The sequence below is a fragment of the Perca fluviatilis genome, chromosome 14 (assembly GCF_010015445.1).
Source record: "Perca fluviatilis chromosome 14, GENO_Pfluv_1.0, whole genome shotgun sequence".
Classification (NCBI taxonomy): Eukaryota; Metazoa; Chordata; class Actinopteri; order Perciformes; family Percidae; genus Perca; species Perca fluviatilis.
In genome coordinates this window covers 36023986-36040032 of record NC_053125.1, presented here as the reverse complement: position 1 = coordinate 36040032, position 16047 = coordinate 36023986, and the positions used below count along the sequence as shown (strand labels likewise).

Genomic DNA, 16047 nt, shown 5'->3' with positions numbered 1-16047 from the left:
TTGCACCAGCAATCTGTTACCACAGGTTCCAGTTAATGTTTCAATGTGTGTAATTATAATGTGTTGAGTTATTTAAACAAACGATTGGGGAAATAAACGCCGCTTGTCCGCGAGTCTCATTGATTTAGCCTGCGGCTGGATTTAGCTCTATCAATGAGAGCTAGCTCCTAGAATTCCTCTGAAATTCACAAATATTCATTAACTTGAAATCGGACACCGTTGTTAGCTTTTAAGACCTTTAGGGAGATCTTGTATAAGTGGCGTGATGAAATTCAAACTGTAAATATACAGAAATTACGCCAAAAATTAAGCTAACTATCCGTGATTTGTAGCTAGCTACACATAGCTAGGATTGAAGGGACAGTCATAGCTAACGAAACCCCCACTGTTCACAAAAAATCATTAACTTGAAATCGGACACCGTAGTTAGCTTTATAAGACATTTAGTTAGATGTGTAAGTGGCGTGACGAAATTCAAACTGTAAATATACTCGAATTACGACCAAAAATGAAGCTAACTAGCCGTGATTTGTAGCTACACATAGATAGGATTGAAAGGACAGTCGCAGCTAACGAAACACCTAGCTAAACTTAACAAATATTAATTTGAAATCGGACAACGTTGTTAGCTTTATAAGACCTTTAGGGAGATCTTGTATAAATGGCGTGATGAAATTCAAACTGTAAATATACAGAAATTACGCCAAAAATGAAGCTAACTATCCGTGATTTGTAGCTAGCTACACATAGCTAGGATTGAAGGGACAGTCATAGCTAACGAAACCCCCACTGTTCACAAAAAATCATTAACTTGAAATCGGACACCGTAGTTAGCTTTATAAGACATTTAGTTAGATGTGTAAGTGGCGTGACAAAATTCAAACTGTAAATATACTCGAATTATGACCAAAAATGAAGCTAATTAGCCGTGATTTGTAGCTACACATAGATAGGATTGAAGGGACAGTCGCAGCTAACGAAACACCTAGCTAAACTTAACAAATATTAACTTGAAATCGGACACCGTTGCTAGCTTTATAAGACATTTAGATGTTGTATAGCTAAGTGACGTGACATTGTGTGTAACATGTGGTAAGAGATTGCTGGTGTAACAAGCTCTCTGACCGCGCTCTCACTCTCACACAACGGGCCATTTAGCTAGCAGGAAGAGGGGAGTTACAGGCCCTGGAGCTCTGTCAGGGCTGCCAGCCTAACGGAGCACAGCAGGGGTCTGTGAAGGAAGGCAGGCCGTGCGGCGAGGCAGCAGCACCGCCGCTTAAGTCCGACGTCTTACCATATTTGCAATTAGCCTTCAATTTTCGTAAAACGGCCCATATTTGAGCTTTATATAGTTGATTTCTCACATAAAAAAGTCTCAGAAGTGAATTTGGTAATGAAACATTGCAGTGTCTGGAATATGAGATTCTGTCGCTTTTCTAATGAGTGTGTATTGGGGATTCGCTCAACCAATCAGCGCGCATCTCTAAGGTCTGCCTATGGCAATTCGCTCAACCAATCAGCGCGCAGCTCATCTAAATATTCACGAGCATACCATATTTGGAAGAAAAGCTCTTGTTTCAAATAGAGCCAAAACACAGCGATGCATAAGGGCCAATAAAATATCAACCAGGCCATTTTCAGCCCAACAAATGTTACATATCCAATTAGGAGACCATAAGGAACAGTGTGAAATACTCTATATAATCATTCTATCACCCCTTTAACCCTTACTTAACTAACTCTCTCTGTTTGTCTGTTGCAATAGAAACGGAGAGGAGGAGAGGGACCCAAACATCAACACTGTGACAAATCCTTCACAACATCTGAATATTTAAAGCATCATCAGAGAGTTCAGACTGGACAGAATCTACACAGCTGTGATCAATGTGGGGCAGCTTTCACACGACAGGGTACCCTAAAAACACATCAACGCATTCACACTGGAGAGAAGCCGTACAGCTGTGATCAATGTGGGGCAGCTTTCACACTACAGAGTCACCTGAAAAACCATCAACGCATTCACACTGGAGAGAAGCCGTACAGCTGTGATCAATGTGGGGCGGCTTTCACACAACAGTCACCTAAAAAGACATCAACACGTTCATACTGGAGAGAAGCCGTACAGCTGTGATCAATGTGGGAAAACTTTTACTAGGAGTGGTAGCCTAGAAAACCACCGACGTGTTCACACTGGAGAGAAGCCGTACTGGTGTGATTTTTGTCGTAAAACCTTTTCTGAGAGTAGTAGCCTTAAAAACCACCGACGTGTTCACACTGGAGAGAAGCCGTACTGGTGTGAACAATGTGGGAAAACTTTTTCTCGGAGTAGTCACCTTAAATCTCACCAGCGCATTCACACTGGAGTGAAGCCTTACAGCTGTGATCAATGTGGGAAAACTTTTTCTCAGAGTAGTAACCTTAAAAGACACCAGCACATTCACACTGCCTCGTAGTGAACATGTTTCCGAGCCAAGCTGTTTCCTCCTGCCTCCTCTTCAGCCCTGATAGCTGTGTTGTTATATTCTGATCTTCTCTCCACATTGAAGGCTGACCAGCAGTAACTTGATCTTCTGAACAGCATGGATGTTATCCTGGCTACGACTACATATTACACTCCCTCCCTTTGAATGGATTAATTTCACTCAAAATGAGCTTTTATTCCTGTAATACAATATGTTGAGTTCAGCGTTCAACTGCTAACACTATTTAACTAATGCTGCAACGAAGGAGTATTTGTTCTTAATTAAAATAATCCCATCACTGTTTTCTAAGGTGATGTTAAATTGCTGAAATATTTAGTTTATTGTCCTTTAAGACGAAGAAAAGAAGCAAATCTTCATAACTGGGAAGCTTTAATCAGAACATGTCTGCTGCTGCTGCTTAAAAAATGACTTGAACAGTTAATAGGCTCGTTGGAGATGAGCCAGATCTGCGCAGAATCAATCACCGGCGATCACCGCCCAATGCATGCTGGGTAGATTTGTGTCTGACTTGATCCCGACTTGCTCTGACGTCATTCACACGTGGGCAACAATAATCTCACGAGATCAAGGCAGCCGCAGTTTTTACAGCCAGGCGCCGCAGTTGCTCTCCACCGACTGCAAGACCCAGGCGGACCCAGGGGCATGTTGGGAAACACCGGCCTCTCAGCTGATCTAACAGCTGATTGGTTCAAAATCAACTCAACATGATGACGTTTTATATAAACTTTTTATTCATTTTGATTTGGAGGGATTTTATCTATTTGTCTGATTTAAAGGCTTATTGTGTACAGAACACATGTTGTGAGGCTGATAGTGATGTTTAGAAGTCAGAGAGACTAAATCTGTTCAGATTACAGATCATCTACAGTCTGTTGGTAATTAAAATCAGCAACAGATCTCATGTAGAGCATTCTGACAGCTACTCTGTCATAATAAGAACAACTGGAGACTGTGTAGGAGCTGATATATGGGTCTGATAACATTTTATTAAATCAGAAACGGAACACAGTGTTTCTGTCACTTCCTGTTCAGCCTGAAGGCTGCTGGAATCAGCTGATGACTGAGACTTGAGAGCAGACTTTTGTCCCCGTTTAAACTGCGTCTGTGCTGCCGCCATCTTGAGACAGAAAGCTGATCTTAAAGACTCAGAAAAAGATTTTTGTACTGCTTTTGGATGTTCATCTAAAAGAAATGCTAAATTAAGCAACATGGAATAACATTTCACAGATGGAAAATATGTTTTACATATGTTTTATTTCAGTAATTAGTAATACCTCAGTAAGATGCTGAATATGATGTTTGTTATGTGTGTTACTGAACAGTTTCTTTAATTGTGGATAGACCAGCTGGTTTATTTGGGGGGTAGGTTTGCGAGCTTTTGGCTAATTCTGTCATTTTAACCCATGTATAAACATTTGTTTTATTAATTTACTCTGTCCTCTTCTTAAATAAATGAATAGAATATAACTTTCACATTAGGTTCCTTACTTTTTTACAGGTGTATTCTTCTTTATGACACTCTTATGACTCCATATCATCCTTCAGTTTATCACAAACATTCAACATCAACACACATCTGGAGATACATGGTTTTCATTGGACAGGGAAATAAAAATTACTTATGGAAAAAAATATCTCAAGATCAGTTTATTATAAATGTATGTGTCACATTTGAAATTCTGTAGAAAATGCTTGTGAATGCTGAGAAGCTAAATTGCTAAAGCTGAACTAGATTGATGGCTTTAATGTGTAAGAAGAAGGTAAAGCAGTGAGAAAAGTTGGAATGATTTAAATTAGTAAAAATGTTAAATAACAGCAAGAATGTATTATTCAAGAGTGGAATATTTTACGGTTCTCTGAAAGTCTAGTATAGTATGTCGAAAAAATGTCATAGAATAGTACGTAGAAAAAGTTTCCTATAGTATGTCGAAAAAGTTTCCTATAGTATGTCGAAAAAACATAATACTATAGTATGTTGAAAAAAAGTCATGGTATAGTATGTCAAAAATTTTGAAGAAAAAAGAATGAAAAATGTCATAAAATGTCCAAAAAAAGTCATAGTTTAGTTTGTCATAAAAAGTCATAGAATAGAATAGAATTCCTTTTATTGTCATTATACACATGTACAACCAGATAGAAGCAACTCCTGTTCCAGTGTCAACATGTAAGTAAGAGAAATATAAAAACATGGAATAAAATAAGTAGTGCAAAAGATAAAACGGGGTAAGGTGCACAGTTCTGAGACGCTATATAAATAAATATAAAAATAGAAAGATAAATATGGTTTGTACACAGTGTAATACTCAGTGTGAAATAATGATATTACACAGTAATGAAATCCAATCCAAGTCCTTGGTGATGTTTTCTGCTCTACTGAGGCAGCAGCAGGTGGAGATGTCCCTCAGGGAGGGGGGAGGGCAGCCACTGATCTTAACTACTGTGTGGAGCCCCTCCCTGTGTGCCCCGGTGCAGCTGCCCTACCAGACTGTGATCCAGTACGTCAGCAGGCTCTCCATGGACCAGCACTAGAAGGTCAGCAGCAGGTTGGAGTCCAGCTGGGGCTTCCTGAGGACCCTCAGGAAGTGGAGCCCCTGTTGAGCCTTCTTGATGAGCGCTGGGATGTTGTCTGTCCAGGAGATGTCAGCGGAGATCAGGACTCCGAGAAACCAGAAGGTGTGGACCCTCTCCACACACTATCCTGGGCTGGGACTCACATTCATACAGTTTAATGAAGTACTTATTGGACTTTAACTTATCATTGCACTTACAATAAAGTATTCCAGTGATAGAGTCATGTGAGACATGGGAGAATCTGGTGATGATATTGTGACAACCAGACTCTGATAAATGATGTTGGGGCAGCTTTCACAGCGGTGTGGCCACGGTGTTTCTACCGTTTTATTACAGTTTTTTTCCAATTGTTAAAACACAATTTCGCAAACTAGGCTGGTTTTATCAAAATACTTAACACAATTCACAAAACCACACACCCAAACTGCAAAATACCTCATATATATCCTGCAAAATGAAGTACTGCAACCAAAACTACATCTAGCATTATCAAAATCAAACTTTAGCTCCAAACTGCACACACTTCATTCATATTACCAGATGTTGGTCTAACCAACTACACACTGTTGGGCATCATGAAAAGCACTCTCATCTTCAGTATGCTTTACTATAATACTAAAATAGTTCTTCAGATTGTTCACATGCACAGAAATATTTACAGATACACATGCTGTTGAAACATTTATGTTTTTATTTTTCACCAAACAAGTCAGTGCAACATATGCACAGCAGATATATTTACATTGGACTAAACAAAAATATACTCACAAAAAAACAGTCAACTGAAAAAGAAAAAAAAATATTAAAACAAGAGGCATCATAGTACTTACTTCCTGATTGAAGTGGTAACAATGACCCATTGAGGTGATTGGCCAGGTGGAACATACATTATAAATTGGCCAATCAGCTCATGTAGAGTCATTTTGAATGTGACTTTTTGTCAGATTGTTGTGTTTTATGCAGAGAACCATGTTCAGTGCATTTAAAAAGTGACATTTTGAATTGCTAAATGTTTGTAAAGCAGAACATGTGTTTAGACTTTTGGAGACTTGAGAAGAAGTTATTTTTTTAAATAATTGTGCTATGCTTGTCATTGTAGTGTGTTAGCAGTTGGAAAAAACTGTAATGGTAGCAGAATTAAACTCCTCCTCCTCCTCCTCACCGATCACCAGTGCAGCGTTTCCTCCTGTAACTTAATGAGATCACAAGATCCAGATCCTGACTGGGAACTACTGGGTGGAACGATGCACAGAAAGCAGAACGCTGCTTTCACTCCAAGTCCTTCTGCAGTTTGAAGACAGACTGGGACTAGAAATGAGATGAGGCAGATAGGTAAGAGTTGAGTTAGAGCAGCAGAGGAAGCAGCAGCCATCTTTACTGATCACACACACACACACACACACACAGAGAGCACTGACTGACCTCAGTCTACTTTATGAACTCTTCTCTCTCTGCACCGTCCCCATCCACTATTTCTACCCTCATTAAGTTACAGAAACCCTTTGACCTGTTTGTTGGTCATTGTTATATTCTATATTTATTAGAGATGCAGCTATATTTGGTTCCTAATAGTTAAATGTGTATGTAGATCTCTCTGTGTTCATCTTTATGTCTGATTCTGTCTTCCTGTAAACACATGTTCCTAGGATGGTGAAGGCAAGCTAGTCCCGCCTTACTCTGCCTCTGATTGGCTTACCCTGGTATTCTCACCGTGACCCTAACCAATCTCACTCCTCATGCCTAAATCTAACCAATCACACTGAGAAAGGCAACCAGTACTAGCCAATCAGAGGCAGAGTGGGACTTTCCTTTGCCATCCTAGGAAACAAACACTTATTACTTTAATAACACTGGAGACTTTATTATTATTATTGTTATTATTATATAGGCCTAGGAGCAAGCTCTCATTTCCAATGACGCCCTGATTACATGCCATACCCAATTACAACACATACAGAACCACCGAACATAGCAATTAATATACACTATACAGTAGTACTACACAGTACACACATGGAACAGTTACAGGATGGTACACTCCAAATGCACATGTCCATTCATTCTACATGGCTTCATAAAGAAGACATTTAAAGGGATTACATTCAGAGGTGTAGTGGTAAAAAAAGAGGTGGGTAAACTATAAATTCTGGTGGACCACGACATGGTCACCCGGTAAGGTGGACCACTGCCTACCGGTGTATGTGTATCCTGATGACATCGCTATAGGCTATCATTTGATGGTACTACCAAGGGTATCACTGGTTGTCCCTCATCATAGGTCACACAATCACTATTCAATTCATACATTAATCTAAATTATTGTTAAAGAGACTCAAGAAGGAATAATATGGTTGAAATCTATAAAGTTTACTAAATGACAAAACAGAGAGAACATAAACATTTGAGAGATAGAGAGGGAGGTTTTATATCCAGGGCTTCCAATGCAATGCACTTGTACATAATGATTAGGGATTAGGGATTATTTTCATAGTCACTAATCTGTTGAATATTTTCTCGATTAATTGATTAGTTGTTTGGTCTATAATATGTCAGAAAAATGTGGATCAGTGTTTTCCCAAAAGCCCAGGATGATGTCCTCAAATGTCTCGTTTTGTCTGAAGATATTCAGTTTACTGTCACAGAGGAGACTAGAACATATTCACATTTAACAAGCTGGAATCAAAGAATGTTTTACTTTTGTCTTAAAAAATGACTCAAACCGACTAATCAATTATCAAAATAGTTGTCGATTACAGTTTTTTTCCAATTGCTAATGTAGCAGGTGCAGATTAACGACAGAAGAATGAATCTGGTGCCACATATTTTAATTTAAAGAAAACTCAGTTTCTGTAATTAACAGAAGAAAGACAATAAAAGTTGCACTGTAGTTTCAACAAGTGTAATGGCTGCCGACATTAACAGACGATTTTGCAAAACAAAAAAAAACAATAAAACCAAAAATGTTCCATTTTAACACAAAATACACTGCATCATTACTGCTGCCTCAGTTACATAACCAAATTAACCTAAAAACATGAAGTTTAGTACTGTTTTCCGAGCTCACTCACTTTGGGCTTGTAGCCGAGGCCGTTTGCTGGCATCAAGAGGAGGGCTGCTGTCTTGACGGCGCTTAAAAAATTGCCGGATATCCATTTTTACAATTCATTACATGAGACATGTAGGCTAGTTTGGGATAGCGACTGATGAATCTTGATGTAGTCTGCTGCTTCCTTCTGGCTACGCAAGAGATGCTCTAAGCCCCCAACGTTGACTTCAAGGCAGCACTGTGACCCTTGACTTCATGACTTCAAGGCACTTAACCATTGGCTAATCCTAGTGCCTTCCAGGCATCGCTGCCTGGAAGGCGACGTTGTGGGCTTAAACATCAAAAACCGCAAGAGATTGGTCAACACTGAGGGCCCTATTTTAACGATCTGAAACGCAAGTATGAAACGCAAAATGCAAGTAGCTTTGTGGGCGGATCTTGGGCGCTGTTGCTATTTTACCGGCGGGATAAATCACTCTTGCGCCCGACGCAAATCTAAAATGGGTTGGTCTGAAGTAGCTAGGTGTGGTTTGGGCGTAACGTGCAATAAACCAATCAGAGCGTCATCTCACATTCCCTTTAAGATCAGGGCGCTTGTTCCATGGCAGATTGCTATTATGACGGCGGATTTGCCTGGCGCACGCCAGCGGGAGCTGCCGATGCGAGATGCGGCAAAGTAATAAATGCCCGTCTTGGCCGAGTGGCGATGTTGCTGCTCCTCTCGGGCGCATCTCCTCAAGTCTGGAGAGGATTTCTGCAGCCATGGAGCGTGGGCCTCCAAACGCACCACCTGCTCCTGTTGTGCCCCTTCCTCCTCCCCCCCACTCCATCTCCGTCCACCCGCTCCACCAGGAGCCATCGCATTACTCCGGACCAGATCCCGCCGTAGTTCAACATCACGTCTCCTTAAGTCCTCTAATATTTCCTCATTTATGTCATCAACACATCCATGATTCATGGAAATGTTGTGTAAAACACAACAAGCCACAAAGAATGCTGCGACTTTTTGAGGACTGTACTGTAGCCTCCTGACCTATCCAAACACCTGAAGCGCATTTTCAGTAATATTTTCCTTTGTAATTATGTATGGTTTGCAAAAATGGGAACTGCTGCATCCATTTAGATGAGAGAAGTGTATGCATTGCGTGCACACGCTACATTATGGCCAAGCATGCGCGCCCCTAAAATAGCATCTGAATAAGCCGCTACTGACTTTAGACTAGCCCCGCCACTTTAGACAGTTTTTCCTGGTCAATGGCGGAATTGTTTTCTGAAACTGCAGAATAGCACAAAGTAACGTTTTGCCTCGAACACGCCTCCTCTTTTCGCTGAACCGCCCCCAGGAGCGCAAATACATTCCCTAATTTACCGACGTGCGTCTGTGGAGGGAAAAGTCCGCTGTGCGTCGGGTGCAAAATAGGAATGATACATGCGTCGGTGTACAAAGGCAATTGCGCCGAGTGCAAGATAGGGCCCTGACAGTATGCAGCGCAATGTGAAAGACTTCGTCTTAGGTTTAACAACCTATGAAACTAATAATGAACAATAAGAAACTAAAACAAAATAAGCTTAATTTAAAATGGCTTAGGAACTAAAGGCTATTCAGAGGTGGATAAACGCACTTTGGAGGTGGGTAAACGCTATTTCCGAATTTTGGGAGGTGCGCAAACGGCGTTTACGTGCGTTTAGCCTCCACTACATCCCTGATTACATTGAATCAGGCTGTACCATTTCATTAAGGACTGCAGGTTATTCCATTTATATGGGGCATCATATTCAAATGCAGTTGTGCCTAATTCTGTCCTAACAAAGGGAATATTTAGGACCAAGGAGTCCCTAGAGCGAGTGGCATAGTGATACCATTTAAAATTCAGCAAGCTTGTTCTATATACAGGCAATTTAATTTAAATCCAACCATAAGTGTAGTAGTGAAGATAGTAAGGATGGGGGCTTCAGATGGAGGTAGAACTAACAGACTTGTTGCTGCCCTTCAGCTCTCACAGTTGGCTTTGACTTCATGTATTAACTTCTAGCTGTGTTCTCATCAACGTCACCATCTGCTAGAAGAATTGGGATGGATCCATGGAAGTGGGGGGGCCGTCTGATGCCTTGTATGTTATGAAGAGTTGCCGGTGAAAAACACATCTAAAGAATGTAAATGTGACCCTCAATGTCTCTTTGTAGCTGCATGAGGCTCATTCTGCTTTAACCTCTGTTGCCTGATTTTGGTCTATTTCCCTTCCCCAAAGGGAAAAGCTTCTAACAGAAGAACTACGAGGCCAGAATGCATGTATGAGACTTCATTAGAAACCTACATTCTTCTAGTTTATGGAAATGGGCTGGATTAGCATGTGATTAAAACACAACATACACTACAGCGGTTCAAACATGGTTCAAAATAGTTATTTTGGTAAAATAACTAAAAGATACTTTGTGCCACACTATGGAGAACACAACACAACACAACACAACACATACCTTCTAGACCTTGTCAACAAGACCTCTATGAAGTTTCAGATCTCTAGTCCTAACCTAATGGGAGCCATCATCTCCACAACCTCTCCTAAACCTCTCCAAGTGACCACATTTTGCTAAATGCTTTTACTCACTTCTATGCTATTATAAAAAAACATACTAAAGACTTAAAATGACTTCCAAAACCTTTTAACATTCATCCAAACACTGTTGATCATATTTGTTCTCATAAATCACATGGATGTGGCTGCTGGCTCTGGGAGGCGGGACTTAGCTCTGTTGCGCATTCATTAGGACTGGCTCCCATTGGATGTTTCTATCACGCTATGTACGGTTGGAAAGGGAACGTGATTGGCTACAGCTGCCATGATTGACGTGTTGATAGCCAATGAGAGCTGTTTCTAAGATGGCTGCTCAGAGAGATGACGCTGTCAGTACCCGATCCGTTCCACCTGCACAATCCGTTCTGCGCATGTGCAAGATGACACGTATGCCATGACGTAGGCGCAGATGATAATGCTGCGTTCATTCCACCACCACCTTGGAATAACGGCACCGCTTCCACCTGCACGATCCGTTCTGCGCATGCGCAAGATGTTCACACGCTAGCCTCCAGCTAACGTTAGTTAGCTAATAGCTAATTCGGCAGACCGCTAGGTGATTATAGCGGTAGCTAACGGTTAATTCGGCGGACCGCTAGGTGATTATAGCGGTCTGCCGTTAGCCTCCACCGGGAAGCTAACGTTAGTTTAGCTAACGGCTAATTTGGCTAACCGCTAGCTGATTGCAGCGGTCTGCCGTTAGCTTCCACAGTTAAGCTAACGTTAGTTTAGCTAACAGCTAATTCGGCTAACCGCTAGCTGAGACAGCATGTAAACTTTAAAAGACCCTCAAAATAAAACTTGAAAATAAACGTTAACATATATAACAGCTGTTACGTCAGTTCTACTTTACTTGTGCTCATTTAAAATACAATCACTCAATACTTGTCTTTATTGTTATTACTGTAATGTCTTAATTTAGCTGTAGCCTGCTTTTCCCATTAAGTTTGACCTAACGTTATTTTAGACTGCAGAAACAACGTAACCAGTGGGGCGGTGCCTGTTATTTCGAGGTGGCATGAACGCAGCATTATCATCTGCGCCTACGTCATGGCATACGTGTCATCTTGCACATGCGCAGAACGGATTGTGCAGGTGGAACGGATCGGGTACTGACAGACGCAGCGTATTGGCGCTCCACAGTGGGAGCGCTTGCTGGACGTCGGGGGCTGTCCCGGGGTGAAAACTAAACAGAAAAAGGCGGGGAAAGTCTCTTTGTGTAGGCAGCAACGTGAAGAAAACAATCGTACCCGGGAACACGGTGCAGCGCGAGGAGACGGAACGAGGTCGGCACATGAAGTTAGCAGACAGTTAGCATGGACTCTACAGGACAATATTCCTAACCTGGAGGAATTCTTTCCATCTGTGGACACTTCCGGACTACAGGAATATTAATAAGCCAGGAAAGGACGGGGACTGGAGGTTTAGGACAGACTCCAGGTAGGGAAGCGCCATCATCTTCTCCTTTTTATTTTGTTCCTTTGTTGTTGATCCACGCGCCATGTGTTAAAAATAATAATTATCTGTGTGTAGATCAGCAGATAGTATATGAGTATAGTGATGTTCTAGTGTGGAGTGTCTCCTGTCTCATGGTGTGTCTCTGTGTGGTGATCAGCTGATAGTATATGAGTATAGTGATGTTCTAGTGTGGAGTGTCTCCTGTCTCATGGTGTGTCTCTGGTTGTTGTCTTCACAGCTCATCTGTGGGACGAGACCCTTCTGACTTCAGGACGTCCGTCTGAATTAGTTCCCCCTGAAGAACAAGAATGAGTTCTCCACAAAAGGTGAGATCACTTTGACTCCGAGTGTTTGGATTAGTTTAGTCATTGGATGCTCCATGGATCTCCTCTTTACTTTAGATATCAAGAATAGTTCCCCTAAAATAAACCGGAAGGCCACGACAATGCAGCATTAATATTGATTGATTGACATTATTATTAAATATTGGATCATTTTATGTAAATTAGGGCTGTCAATCGATTAAAATATTGGATCACGATTAACCTCATGACTGTCCCTAGTTAACTCGTTATTAATCACACATATTATATCTGTTCTAAATGTACTTTAAGGGATATGTTTTTGAACTTTGTAATGCTCAAGTGGTATTAGAGACTTAACGTTCTCCGGTGGTAACTCAGTTCACATCAACAGTTGATGCTAATACCTTTTAGTCTTGTGGAGAGAACCATCTGAAAGGGTTTAGAAACTCAACTTGTCCTCCGTAAACACTATTCATTACACCACAACATTGGTCTGCACCCCCCCAGCTGGCTTTAAACTCAGTGGGGGGTATGTTCACCTCTCTAGCCATGACTAGGGTTGGCTATCATTTGGGTTTTTACAGATACCGGTGCTAAAGCAATACTTTTAAAAACAATACTAAAAAAAATATACAAAGACAGTTGGTGACATTAAAGAACAGCTGGTTTATTGCTAAGGCCAATGACTGGTAACACTTTATAATAAGGGTCCATTAAAAGCATTAATTAATTAATGTAGAACTTGATGAACTATCAGTAATGTACAAGGATTAATAGTATCTCATGCATGACTTAATGCAGGAACAATACGTTAATAATTAATGCATCAATTAAGGTATTTGAATCCTCATGATTTCTCATTTATTAATGATGTTCATGTCTTCTTCAAAATACTGATCAGTCACAACAGCTAGCCTGCTCCTATCCAGGCTAGCTGTTAGCCTGCTCCTGACCAGGCTAACAGCTAGCCTGCTCCTGACCAGGCTAACAGCTAGCCTGCTCCTGTCCAGGCTAACAGTTAGCCTGCTCCTGTCCAGGCTAACAGTTAGCCTGCTCCTGACCAGGCTAACAGTTAGCCTGCTCCTGACCAGGCTAACAGCTAGCCTGCTCCTGTCCAGGCTAACAGTTAGCCTGCTCCTGTCCAGGCTAACAGTTAGCCTGCTCCTTACCAGGCTAACAGCTAGCCTGCTTGGGGCGGGTGTCTGATTATTCTGGATTGCCTCCACCAAACAAGTAAATAGGAAATAAGTAACCAGAAAACTGCACGCCAAAATAGCAGTATGTTTGTCGGCAAGCGTGAACCACAGTGTTTCTTCTAGCTGCGGATCTTTTATTGTCTTGACACTGTTGTCAACACTTTTTGACTAGCGAGATGGCAGCGCCCAGAAACACCAACAGCTAAAGTAGGTCATTCAAAACCTTTATTAGTAAACTCTGTGTAAACAACCAATGTTGTCAATGCTGAGTTCATGTGTAGAGCCCCTGGTGATACTTGGAGCAAAGTCTCATGCTGGGTCGAAGCCTTCTTAGTGTTTTAAAAACAGTGATTTTGATGCTATCATAGTAGCGCCCCTAGCTCTCCAATTCAAAACGCCATTTGACTGAAAAACGAGAAAAGGGTGATTCTTAAAAGTGGCGCTTCTGTCCTAATTATGCTTTGAAACTAATAGTTTGACTCGGGTACATTCACAAAAACACCCTAGGTTGCATTTTGGCGATAAAAAAGATACTTTTGGTATTTGTCCCGAGCATCATGAACAACAACCCTGCCCCGAAAGGCTCTCTTTTTTTTCTTCTCTCTCTCTCTCTCTCTCTATATTTATAAAAAAAAAAAAAAAAAAAAAAAAAAAAAAAAAAATAAAAAAAAAAAAAAAAAAAAAAAAAAAAAAAAAAAAAAAAAAAAAAAAAAAACAATTATTTTCAAATGGTGCGTGCCCATGGATTTACTATGGTTAATGTCTAGAAGTATTGCCCTTGACTTTGCTTGCTGTTGGTTAGCTAGCATTAGGGCTGGGCGATATGGACCAAAAGTCATATCCCGATATATTTTGGCTGAATATCGATATACGATATATATCCCGATATTTTTTCCGCGAAGTGAGAGCAAATGTTCAGTCAAAGCCCAAATCAAATATGACATGTCACAAGTAGTGTCATAGAAACAGTTGCAAAATCAAATAAATAATAAACCGGTTTCTTCACCTGGTTCATGATTAAATGCTCAGCTGTTCAAATAACAATAAAATGTAAACCTAAATACTGTATAACAGGAGTAACTTTTTGAAATCAAAGCTCCATAGGCTATTTGTGATTTCGTCGGTCAATTAAGCTTTTGATATTAATATAATCTACTTTGTTCAAAAATTGTAATGCCTCATGCCTGTAAGCCTAGGTTATAGTCCCATTCTTCCACTTGATACTGCTTCCACTTAAATAAACTAAAAGATGAACTATCGACTACAAAACAAAGAAATTTATTATGATCGGTTCACAGATCTGAGTCCAAACGGAAACTTCACCCTTCTGAACTAAAAGTTTCTGCTTCAAGGTGAAGTTTAAACAGACTGAAATGTCCAGGCTCATTCCTCCACTATTTATTTCTGTATGTATTTATGCGTTACATGTAATTTTAACGGGCAGTGAGCTCCAGATCCTGCAGCCGCAGACGGTCGCTGCCCCGCTGTAGCCTCTCCTCGTCGCCGCCGCCGGCAAACTTAGTGGAACTTTCGCCGATATCGACATACAGTTCGTCCTGGACTACGTGTAAGATCCTACCGATCACAACTCTGTCTTTGGCTGGTCCGATCTGGATCAGCGGAGACCCGGCGCAGCAGCGAGCGCGCTGTGTTTTTTGCCCGGGAAGAGACGCTGCGTCGGCCACGGAGCTCTCCCCTCCGCTGCCGCGAGCTCAGATTGCTGGTCGGCGGCATATATAATCATAAAACACATTGTCACCTGTTAAATGTTATCCATTGCTGTTTGTTCTTTTCATTTCCTCTATCGAACATAATTAAGCAGTACAAAAGTCCGGCATCTTTAGCGTTGATCTGAATGCTTCGGACCCCTGTTCCAAGATGGCGGCGGGTTTTGACGTATGTTTAGAACCTCACGGCGACATATCTATGGGAGCAAGGATCACATTTGAACTATATCGATATATGCGATATGGTCTAATTCCATATCTCATTTAAAAATATATCGATATATTTGTTTATATCGATATATCGCCCAGCCCTAGCTAGCATTGCGTCAAGCATTACTTCTCATAACTTTTTTCTCCATATCCTCGATTTTCTCATAGTAACGTTTTGTTAAAGCGACCCCACTTAAGCTATGAAAGGCAAGAAACTGGTGAGTGGGCTTAGCTGATCAACAGCCGGTTTTGCTATTTTTATCATGTAAATCAACGCAAATAGACTGCTGAAGATGATTTTTAAGTAGCGCAGGGCACTGATGGACCCATAAACATATTTTCATTGATTTTGGGCCACTTTCATAATATCTCTGTTTCAGGTACATGAAGTTTCTTTTAATGTCTTGTGTGGTTAAGCTTCTAATTTCATTTATGATTTTCTCAATTTCCTGAAATGTATTTCCATCTGAACAGG

General features: G+C 40.9%; 1 protein-coding gene and 3 pseudogenes across 1 annotated transcript in view; 3 read left to right on the top strand and 1 right to left on the bottom strand.

Annotated features, from left to right (window-relative positions):
* The window catches only part of LOC120573498, a 35872-nt pseudogene extending 30860 nt beyond the window's left edge, over window positions 1-5012 (top strand).
* LOC120572754 overlaps window positions 1-16047 on the bottom strand; it is a 572223-nt pseudogene that overhangs the window by 72783 nt on the left and 483393 nt on the right.
* Window positions 1-16047, top strand: part of LOC120572791 — a 363596-nt pseudogene that overhangs the window by 284901 nt on the left and 62648 nt on the right.
* Window positions 11900-16047, top strand: part of LOC120572762 (zinc finger protein 2-like) — a 109183-nt gene continuing 105035 nt past the window's right edge. The window contains exons 1-2 of the mRNA XM_039822184.1: window positions 11900-12116; window positions 12373-12460. The gene's annotated coding sequence lies outside the window, so the exon portion shown is untranslated. The remainder of the gene's footprint in view (window positions 12117-12372; window positions 12461-16047) is intronic.